Source organism: Orcinus orca, chromosome 6 (genome assembly GCF_937001465.1).
Source record: "Orcinus orca chromosome 6, mOrcOrc1.1, whole genome shotgun sequence".
Classification (NCBI taxonomy): Eukaryota; Metazoa; Chordata; class Mammalia; order Artiodactyla; family Delphinidae; genus Orcinus; species Orcinus orca.
The window spans coordinates 92691083-92700517 of record NC_064564.1 but is presented as its reverse complement, the minus strand read 5'-3'; positions in this window follow the sequence as shown (position 1 = coordinate 92700517).

Below are 9435 nucleotides of genomic sequence, written 5' to 3'. Positions count from 1 at the left end.
TGAGTAAAAGCCAGTTCTCATTGTCAGAATGTATCACAAAGCCCATTTTATAGAATGGAAGGTCAGTGTGATGCACAGTTTTTCTTTTTCAGGTGAAGCAGATGTAAGGGTGTGGTAACCAAAGCTGTCGATGCACAGCCTCAAGGAATGTCCAGTACCCTCCTGCCGTTTCTTCCCAACTGTCCCCTCTCACTCCATTTATCTTCTATTGACTTTCTGTCCCCTGACCCTGCTGTGCACTTCCATATCTTAGTGTTTTAGCTCCATCCACACTTATATTCTTCCAGCACTCCAGAATTATGTTGGCCTTAGTTAGAAGATCACAGTTCTATTTGTATTTTAAGATCCAAATATGTGCCAGGCCCTCTGCTCAGTTTTGATGCCAGGTGTATTTACTCAGTGTTGTGGGATGCACAAAGGTGAAAAAGACTCTGCCTCTTGATCAGGGGACTAGCAAGGTTTCAGAAGAGCCTGTTGGAGTAAAAATATTTCTGTGACTATTTGCGGAAACGGAATTTTCCACAAGTATTGATGTTTTGCTTTAGCAGGCAGTACTTTGACAGGACTCAGATTTCAAACTTGTCTTCTCTGAGGTGGGCAACAACTGAAATCTCTGTTCAGGTCTTTTAGCCTTAACTCTTCTTATGGGTAGTTTAGGGATCAGCCAGTATTTGGGCAGAGTTTATATAGAAATTTGGGGCTCCCACTCTCTGGCTGTATTTGACTGTGGTTTTCTTTTCTAGATTTTCAGCTGCTGTGGTCTTTCTGAACTCTGTCCTCTGTTTCTTCAAGTCAGTAAGATTGAAGTCTTCCATCTGAATTTTAGGCACCTTGTAGTGGTGGTGACTGTCCTTCCCTTATCTTAAAATCCCTAAAAGGGAAACTCACCTAGTGCCATTGTTTCTTATAAATGTTGACTGCCCCCATTTCATTTTCTGGATGCTTTTGGCCACTTCAAGAAGGTTTTGTTTTATTTTTTTATTGCGGTAAAAACTAACGAGATATAACCCCGCTTAACAAGACTTGAAGTGTACACTACAGTATTGTTACCTATAGCACAATTTGTACAGCTGATCTCGGGAACTTATCCATTTTCAATATATGAAACTTTTGGATTCTTAGCTGTCCTTTGGGGTTGAGAACCATGATTAGAGAATGTATCCAGGAGAGGAATTTTTGTGTCATAGTTTATACACATATTTATCTTTTTTGTAATTTTTTTGTTTAATAAAAAAATTATTGGTTTGATTTTGGGATATATATTCATCTTTGCTAATTTTCCAAATTTGTACCTTAACAGAAGTGTATGAGGGCCCCTTTTGCACCATATTCTTGTCAATGCAATCTAATCTGGTTAGTTTGGAGAAGCATTCTTTCAACCTCACATAACAATGGATATCATTTGAAGGGTGTTGGAAATTATATAAGATAGACATGAGAAACACTCTGCCTGAAGATATTTCTACTTGGTTTTGTCACAAGGTTAGTTAGGTTCATGCAAATCTGCAAAAGGAAGAAGGATAGATGGAGTCAAATATTGGCCCAAAAGGGCAGTGAGGGAAGTTATTGCATATATAAACTCTGCACATTTATAAGTTGTTGCTGCACCCCTGTGCAGGTACTTTGAGAAGTCCTTTGTAAACACTGCTGAAGGTATTGTATTTTCTATTATATTCTGAGGCCACTAGATGGTGGCATAGACTAGCTTTTTCTTCATCCTTTCTTTGAGTCCATACCTGGAAGTGGAATTAAGGGATTAACTTTACCTGATCTTGCTTATTTGCTCTTCAAAGTGTTAATTCATATTCCCCATGGCAATTAGATTTTGTGTTTCTCCATATTACTGTCATAATTTACTGATTGACTATTTTTGGGGTATACAATGTCTCATTAAAATTTTTTTTGTTTCTCTGATAACTTGTGATTTGATTATTTTTATATTTTTATTGGTATTGGGGTTCCTTTACATTGTAGAAATTGCAGTTTTTTATTGGATTGTTTGTATTTTTAGAAACATACTCTGGACTAATCCTTTTTTTGTTTTTGTGTACTACAGATAATTTCTCCCATTTATGTCTAGTATTTAAACTTTCTTAATGGTGTCTTTTGTCATATAAAACTTAATTTTAAGGAGGCTGAGTCTTAAATTACCTATTTTTTGGTTGCATAATATTTCATTGAGTTGATGAAGGATACTTGGCTCATTCTCCTCCTATCTTTCTCATATTTTGATATTTTAAATAATGAAAATTTCTGTATGCTTTAATTTGTTTTTTTCTTTCTTTTGGCTATATCCCTTGGATGAAATTCTAGCTGACTCTCAGGAATGAATAGATTGCTGAGATTTTAAATAGGTAGTGCCATATTATTTTTCTGAAGGGTTGAACCAATTTTTATCATTTAAAATAAAATTTTACTGTTTTGTTAAGTGTGTTTCTTTGACTAAATAGTTTTTAAACCTGAAAACACATCTGAAAAAAAATTTTTTTAAGGAGGCTGATTTTGTCATTCTTTTCATTTACTTTTTGTTTTGTGTCTTATTTAACAAATGTTAATACTATTCCTGCCCATATGCCATAGAGATATTTTTCTACAATTTTCTATAGAAGTTTTAGAATTTCGCTTTTTAGAATTTGGCTATTTACTCTTTATTAAATTTATATGTGGTGTAGTATGAGGTAGACATCTATCGTTATCTTTTTTTGTCAGTATTTGGTCTGTACTGATTTACAATGCCCTATCAGTCATCAAACTCTCTATAATATCTGTTTTCAAACTCTTTTAAATGCCTGGGACGTTCCTAGACTTTCTGTCCTATTCTGTTGATCCATTTGTCTGTTTATCTTCACCAACACTACATTATCTACATATCTACAACTTATAGTCAGTCTTGATATTTGGTATAGTGATTGCCATATCCTCATTCTTATTCTGCAGTATTTTCTTGGTGACTCTTAGTCTTTTATTCTTTCTGTAAATTTTAGGATCAACTTAATAATATCCAAAGAGGGGAAAGAAAACCTCACTTTGTTTGACTTTTAATAGAAATTACATTAAATTTAGGTTGTTGGGGATAAATATTTTTGAATTTCTTAACTGTATTCAAAATATAGCTCCCTGTATACTCAAGTTTCCTTATCTGTTTTTTTAAAATAAAGATTTATAATTTTTTTCTGATAAAGTACTTGTGCTTTTTTTATTAGATTTATTCATAGGCATTTCACATATATGTTGCTATTGTGAATGAGATTCTTTTTAAGATACTTTTTTAACCAGTTGTGATTGATATAAGGAACACAATTGATTTTTTAATATTGATCTTTGCTTGCAACCATTATCAACTCAGATGATTTGTTTATAACTTTTCTTCATTTTCTTTGTAGAAAATTGTATTGTCTGGGATAACGATAATTTCATTTCTGCCTTTGTAATCTTTAAATGTCTTATTTCTTCTTCTTTATACAATTGGATTCTAGTCCAGTGTTATGCAAGAGGCAAACCCAGGCATTTAAAAAATCTCATTTTGAACATTACAATGAATATATTTAATATTTCATCATTAACTATGATATTTGTGGTGGGTTTTGGATAGGTATCTTATCAGGTTGAAAAAGTTTCTTTCTGTTCTAATTTGCCAAGATTAAAAAAATTATAATTGCCTGACAAATGATTTTCCTGAATTTATGAAAATGGTCATTTTTTCCTCCTGAAATTGATACTGTGAATTATTGATATTGTGTGAAAATGAACACATTTTCTAATGTTAAAATTTCCTTGGTTGCCTGGGATAACTCCTACTTGGACACTAGGTATTATTACTTTGTACATTGCTGGATTATGTTAGATAATATTTTATTTAGTTTTTTTTTTTTACATCTTTATTGGAGTATAATTGCTTTACAATGGTGTGTTAGTTTCTGCTTTATAACAAAGTGAATCAGTTATACATGTACATATGTTTCCATATCTCTTCCCTCTTGCATCTCCGTCCCTCCCACCCTCCCTATCCACCCCTCTAGGTGGTCACAAAGCACTGAACTGATCTCCCTGAGCTATGTGGCTGCTTCCCACTAGCTATCTATTTTATGTTTGGTAGTGTATATATGTCAATGCCACTCTCTCGCTTTGTCACAGCTTACCCTTCCCCCTCCCCATATCCTCAAGTCCATTCTCTAGTAGGTTTATGTCTTTATTCCTGTCTTACCCCTAGGTTCTTCATGACATTTCTTTTTCTTAAATTCCATATATATGTGTTAGCATACTGTATTTGTCTTTCTCTTTCTGACTTACTTCACTCTTTATGACAGACTCTAGGTCCATCCACCTCACTACAAATAGCTCAATTTCGTTTCTTTTTATGGCTGAGTAATATTCCATTGTATATATGTGCCACATCTTCTTTATCCATTCATCCAATGATGGACACTTAGGTTGTTTCCATCTCCGGGCTATTGTAAATAGAGCTGCAATGAACATTTTGGTACATGACTCTTTTTGAATTATGGTTTTCTCAGGGTATATGCCCAGTAGTGGGATTGCTGGGTCATATGGTAGTTCTATTTGTAGTTTTTTAAGGAACCTCCATACTGTTCTCCATAGTGGCTGTATCAATTTGCATTCCCACCAACAGTGCAAGAGGGTTCCCTTTTCTCCACACCCTCTCGAGCATTTGTTGTTTGTAGATTTTCTGATGATGCCCATTCTAACTGGTGTGAGGTGATACTGCATTGTAGTTTTGATTTGCATTTCTCTAATAATTAGTGATGTTGAGCAGCTTTTCATATGCTTCTTGGCCATCTGTATGTCTTCTTCGGAGAAATGTCGGTTTAGGTCTTCTGCCCATTTTTGGATTGGGTTAGTTTTTTTTTAATATTGAGCTGCATGAGCTATTTATATATTTTGGAGATTAATCCTTTGTCCATTGATTCGTTTGCAAATATTTTCTCCCATTTTGAGGGTTGTCTTTTTGTCTTGTTTACGGTTTCCTTTGCTGTTCAAAAGCTTTTAAGTTTCATTAGGTCCCATTTGTTTATTTTTGGTTTTATTTCCATTACTCTAGGAGGTGGATCAAAAAAGATCTTGCTGTGATTTATGTCAAAGAGTGTTCTTCCTATTTTTTCCTCTAAGAGTTTTATAGTGTCTGGTCTCACCTTTAGGTCTCTAATCCATTTTGAGTTTATTTTTGTGTATGGTGTTAGGGAGTGTTCTAATTTCATTGTTCTACATGTAGCTGTCTAGTTTTCCCAGCACCACTTATTGAAGAGACTGTCTTTTCTCTATTGTATATCCTTGCCTCCTTTGTCATAGATTAGTTGACCATACGTGTGTGGGTTTATCTCTGGGCTTTCTATCTTGTTCCATTGATCTATATTTCTCTTTTTGTGCCCGTACCATATTGTCTTGATTACTGTAGCTTTATAGTATAGTCTGAAGTCAGGGAGTCTGATTCCTCCAGCTCCGTTTTTTTCCCTCAAGTTTGCATTGGCTATTTGGGGTCTTTAGTGTCTCCATACAAATTTTAAGATTTTTTGTTCTAGTTCTGTAAAAAATGCCATTGGTAAATTGATGGGGATTGCATTGAATCTGTAGATCGCTTTGGGTAGTATAGTCATTTTCACAATATTGATTCTTCCAATCTAAGAACATGGTCTGTCTCTCCATCTGTTGGTATCAGCTTTAATTTCTTTCATCAGTGTTTTATAGTTTTCTGCATACAGGTCTTTTGTCTCCCTAGGTAGGTTTATTCCGAGGTATTTTATTCTTTTTGTAGCAGTGGTAAATGGGAGTGTTTCCTTAATTTCTCTTTCAGATTTTTCATCATTAGTGTATAGGAATGCAAGAGATTTCTGTGCATTAATTTTGTATTCTGCAACTTTACCAAATTCATTGATTAGCTCTGGTAGTTTTCTGGTGGCATCTTTAGGATTTTCTATGTATAGTATCATGTCATCTGCAAACAGTGACAGTTTTACTTCTTCTTTTCCAATTTGGATTCCTTTTATTTCTTTTTCTTCTCTGATTGCCATGGCTAGGACTTCCAAAACTATATTGAATAATAGTGGTGAGAGTGGACATCCTTGTCTTGTTCCTGATCGTAGAGGGAATGCTTTCATTTTTTCACCATTGAGAATGATGTTTGCTGTGGGTTTGTCATATATGGCCTTTATTTTGTTGAGGTAGGTTCCCTCTATGCCCAGTTTCTGGGAAGTTTTTATCATAAATGGGTGTTGAATTTTCTCAAAAGCTTTTTCTGCATCTATTGAGATGATCATATGGTTTTTTTTTTCAGTTTGTTAATATGGTGTATCACATTGATAGATTTGAGTATATTGAAGAATCCTTGCATCCCTGGGATAAAACCCACTTGATCATGGTGTATGATCCTTTTAATATGTTGGATTCTGTTTGCTAGTAATTTGTTGAGTATTTTTGCATCTATATTCATCAGTGATATTGGTCTGTAATTTTCCTTTTTTGTAGTATCTTTGTCTGGTTTTGGTATCGGGGTGATGGTGGCCTCATAGAATGAGTTTGGGAGTGTTCCTCTGCAATTTTTTGGAAGATTTTGAGAAGGATGGGTGTTAGCTGTTCTCTAAATGTTTGATAGAATTCATCTGTGAAGCCATCTGGTCCTGGACTTTTGTTTGTTGGAAGATTTTTAATCACAGTTTCAATTTCATTACTTGTGATTGGTCTGTTCATATTTTCTATTTCTTCCTGGTTCAGTCTTGAAAGGTTATACCTTTCCAAGAATTTGTCCATTTCTTCCAGGTTGTCCATTTTCTTATGCAGTTTTTGTTTCACTTTATTCTAGGCTCAAAATATTAGTTTGAGAAGCTCTTCATATTTTCTATTTTCTGAAATAAATGCATGCGATAGAGTTTTTCTAGTCTTTAAAGTTTATTAGATTTTTCAAGGGGAATTGTTTTGGCCTGGCAATTTTTTAAGCAACTTATTCGCTACTTCCTTGTCTTTGTTTCTTTGTTTTTTCTTTATTTTTTCTTAGTGTTTGAATTGAATGCTTAGTGTATTAATTTTACATTTTTCATATTTTCATATATGTATATATGTATCACATGTATATATGTCATATACAAAGATTGAAATATTTATTTATTTATACCTATAAATTTCCTTGTAGAGTTAACCTACATCAACTGGTTTTGTTGGAATTCTGTTGTGTTGTAACTAGAAATTGTGGTCGAGTGATTTTAACTGTTCAATATTTATTAATACTTGCTTGCCTTGTATTTTAAACATATATTCTCTAGTGTTTGAATATACAATTTTATAGGCCTTACATATTATGTATTTCATATATTATTGTCTGTATCTTACATTTTTATATATTTTAGTTAATCTTATTTACTGTAGAACTCAAATCTTTTATTTTCACATTTCTATAGCAAACAGTTTTAGAGAAGTTTGTATTAAAATCACCTACTCTTGGGCTTCCCTGGTGGCGCAGTGGTTGAGAGTCCGCCTGCCGATGCAGGGGACACGGGTTCGTGCCCCGGTTCGGGAAGATCCCACATGCCGCGGAGCGGCTGGGCCCGTGAGCCATGGCCGCTGAGCCTGCACGTCCGGAGCCTGTGCTCCGCAACGGGAGAGGCCACAACAGTGAGAGCCCCATGTACTGCAAAAAAAAAAAAAAAAATCACCTACTCTTATTTAGTGTCTTCACAAAACTTGAGTCTTTTTGTAATTTTGAAGATTTTTGTTTTCTTTATTTTTCTATAAAGGCTATTTTATAGATCTCTTCATATATTTATTAATTTTTTGTTAACTATTGCTTTCTTTCTTTTCTTTTCCATTCTACTCTTCCATTTAGGTTGAATTTAGTTCTTCCTTAGTTACATTCTTTAATAGTTAATTCAGTACATTCTTTGAATGATAAAAATCCCTTAGTCTTTATCTGAAAAGTAATTTATCTTCAGTCTTGAAAGATAATTTAGCTACTTTACAGTTAACAGTTATTTTGTTCCAGTAAGTTGAAGATATGATTCCATTATCATCTACATTCTATTTTGTTGATGCTATTTATATTTTATTCTTTCATGCATATAACAAGGTACTCTTAACATTTAATAAGATTATTTATTAAAAGCTGATTGTGCTTCATTTTTAAAATCTAAATAAATAAATGCTGTGTATAAATCATTATGACTTCTTTTTAGACCAACTTCCATGTTTCATTATTGGCACTAGCTTTGCTAACATATTTTGTATTATTATAAATATTATTGCTCACTTATTTAGTATCAGTTAAAAACTCTATATGTTTTAAAATGCGAAATGTAAATGTTCCTGCCAAACCACAAAGTGTCAACTATATGATATACACAAAAGAAAAAGCAGAAGGAGGTCTTCTATAGCAACTATGTATAGAAACATAGTCTAGTCTAGGGTTTGTTACTTTGCTCTCTATCTTATAAAAGGCAAATAAAAAAAATTATTTTGTTTTGAAAAATGAGAATATATTTTAAGGGAAAATACTAACAGGTTATAATAAACTTATTGAATGATAATATTAATTCCGCATACACTATACTGTTACATCATTGTACTTAGAATTTATTATGATTTCATCATTGTAGTTAACATAGCTTGTCAAATTTCCTACCTTAGACAATGTACATACTTAATTAAAAAATGCTAACCATCAATTGAGCTTTCAGTGACTCATAATCTCTTTGCTGGCGGAGAGTCTTGCCTCAGTGTTGATGGCTGCTGACTGATCAGGGTGGTGTTGCTGAAGGTTGGGTGGCCATGGCAATTTCTTAACATAAGACAACAGTGAAGTTTGCTTCATTGATGGACTCTTCCTTTCATGAATGATTTCTCTGTAGCATGCAATGCTGTTTGATAGCATTTTACCCACAGTAGGACTTCTTTCAAAATTGGAGTCAAATCTCTCAAACCCTCCCACTGCTTTAGCAACTAATTTTATGTAATATTTTAAATCCTTTGCTGTCATTTTAACAATCTTCATAGCATCTTCACCAGGAGTAGGTTCCATCTCAAGAAACTACTTTCTTTGCTCATGTTTAAAAAGCAACTCCTTATCCATTAAAGTTTTATCATGAGAATGCAGCAATTCAGTCACATCTTCAAGCTCCACCTCTAATTCTAGTTCTCTTGCTATTTCCACCACATCTGCAGTTACTTCCTCCGCTGAAGTCTTGAATCCCTCTAAGTCATCCATGAGAGTTGGAATTAACACCTTCCAAACTCCTTTTAATGTTGATGTTTTGAATTCTTCCCATGAATCAGGAATGTTCTTAATGGCATCCAGAATGGTGAATCCTTTCCAGAAGGTTTTCAATTGGCTTTGCCTAGATCCATCAGAGGAATCACTGTCTATGACAGCTATAGCCTTATGAAATGTATTTCTTAAATAACAAGACTTGAAGGTCAAAATTATTCCTTGACCCA